The 2,500-nt window shown below is 38.5% G+C and overlaps 1 protein-coding gene across 1 annotated transcript in view; it reads right to left on the bottom strand.

Annotated features, from left to right (window-relative positions):
- Positions 1 to 2,500, bottom strand: part of LOC119580931 (Down syndrome cell adhesion molecule-like protein Dscam2) — a gene marked incomplete at both ends in the record, with an annotated part of 234,172 nt that overhangs the window by 85,975 nt on the left and 145,697 nt on the right.

Raw genomic sequence — 2,500 nt, forward strand, 5'->3', positions numbered from 1 at the left:
CCACAACACTTTCACACATGTTTGCCTTTATGCGCACATTATTGGAACTAGTTGAAACATTTTTTTCCAGTTTGCATCAATCCGTATGATTCTGCAATGATAAATTCCTGCCAACCATTTTCATTAATTACGAATCGCACAGTCAGTTTCTTAATCATCAATCATCAATAACGGTATGCTCATGTTTGAGCAGCCGTGGACCTCTCCACCATCCTTCGCCACTCAACTCGATCTTGCACTTTTCTTTCCACTTGTACCATCGACAACCCGCAAATATCTTTGATATTGTCGCTCAGTCTTGTCTTCGGTTTGCCTCTTCCTCTGTTTCCTATCACCATCCCTGTCAGCAAGTTTTTCTCAATACTTTTACTTCTCATCACATGACCAATAAACTTTAATTCCCTTTTGTTCAAGATGTCCAACAGCCGGTTTTACAATTTATTTTTCTCAACAATTCATCATTCGTTTTCTTCTCTGTCCAGTTAATACGTTGTATTCGTCTGTAACACCACATTTCAAAACTATTGATCTTTTTCTTGTCTATCTTCTTCAGCACCCAACACTCAGAACCATATGATGCAATTGGGAAAATTAATGAGTTCAGTAACCTCAGCTTTGTCCGTAAGGTAATGCTTCGGTCTTTCCAGATGTTATTGAAAGCAACTGTGGCATTTTTGGCAATGGTAATTCTTTTTATCTCCGGTGAATCATCATATGTATTAGTTAAAACAGCTCCAAGATAGGTAAACTCTTTCACATTTTCTACAACCATTCCATTGATTGTAACATGTTCATCATTGTTCATTGCCGGTTATCTTTGAATCTTCATGTTTGGTGAAGCCAGTAATCAGTAGAACCGAAGGTGTTTTCATCAGATATCCATTGCCCTGCTGCCAACAGCTTCACCACAGTCCGGGCATAGGGAGCTAATAGGGTGCTGTTCTTGTTCAAGGGAGCCTCAGGGTGCAGTTTATTGCCTTACCCAGGACTAATATAAATAAATATATATATATATATATATATATATATATATATATATATATATATATATATTTTTTTTTTTTATTTTTTTTATTTTTTTTATTTATTTATTTTTTTTTACGGTAGGTTCATGTTTGAGCCGCCGTGGTCACAGCATGATACTTAATTGTAGTTTTCATGTTGTGATGCTCTTGGAGTGAATACTTGGTAGGGTCCCCAGTTCCTTTCCACGGAGAGTGCCGGTGTTACCTTTTTAGGTAATCATTCTCTTTATATTTTATCTGGGCTTGGGTCCAGCACTGACTTGAGCTGGCTTGGCCACCCAGTGGTTAGGTAGGCAATCGAGGTGAAGTTCCTTGCCCAAGGAACTTCACCTCGCCGGCCGGTGACTCGAACCCTCGAACTCAGATTGCCATTGTGGCAGTCTTGAGTCCGATGCACTAACCACTCGGTCACCGCGGCTTTAAGTGCCCTGTCCCACAAGGACGTTGGCGATCATGGATTTCCATGATTTTCTTGGCAATTTAGAGCGGTGGTTTGCCGTTGCCTTCCGCCCGGTGTTTTTATCGAATCACCATCTCTATTTACCCGGTTCTGGGACCGGCACTGACTTGAGCTGACTTGCCCACCCAGCGGCTAGGCAGGCAATCGAGGTGAAGTTCCTTGCCCAAGGGAACAACGCGCCGGCCGGGGACTCGAACCCTCGAAATCAGATTGGCGTCGTGACAGACTTGAGTCCGATGCTTTAACCACTCGGCCACCGCGGCCTATATATATATATATATATATATATATATATATATATATATATATATATATATATATATATATAAAGCTGTGCGTGCATTTTTACATATATATATATATATATATATATATATATATATATATATATATATATATATACATATGTATAAACACACACACACACACATATATATGTATGTGTGTGTGCGTGCGTGCGTGCGTGTGTGTGTATGTGTATGTGTTTGTGCGTATGTGTGTGTGTATGTGTGTGTGTGTGTGTGTGTGTGTGTGTGTGTATGTGTATGTGTGTGTGTTTATGTGTCTAAAGTATCTTGGAGAGTGTTATAAAAATTTTCCATTTCTTCATCACTTGCAATGTTGGTTGGTGCGTAGCATTGTATAATACTAATGTTATGAGGTTTTGCTTGTATTCTGACTTTTAAAATGCGATCATTTATTGGGCTGTACCCAATTAGTGCATTTGCAGTTTTTTTCGTGAGAATCATAGCAACTCCGTGACTATAATTTCCTCTTCTTTTCCAGAAAAAAGAACTGTCTTGTTTTCTTTAGTTTTGAAACTTCCATTACTTTTCCAATTGGTCTCACTTATTCCTAGTATTTGAATGTTGTATCTATCCATTTCGTTACAGACAGTATGTAATTTACCCATCTCTTTCATTTTCCTTACGTTCCATGTTCCAATTTTTAATGTGTTTCTTAATTGGACATGTTTTCTTTATCTTCTTTGTCTTCCAGATGCATACTTAACATT

Source organism: Penaeus monodon, chromosome 14 (genome assembly GCF_015228065.2).
Source record: "Penaeus monodon isolate SGIC_2016 chromosome 14, NSTDA_Pmon_1, whole genome shotgun sequence".
NCBI lineage: Eukaryota > Metazoa > Arthropoda > Malacostraca > Decapoda > Penaeidae > Penaeus > Penaeus monodon.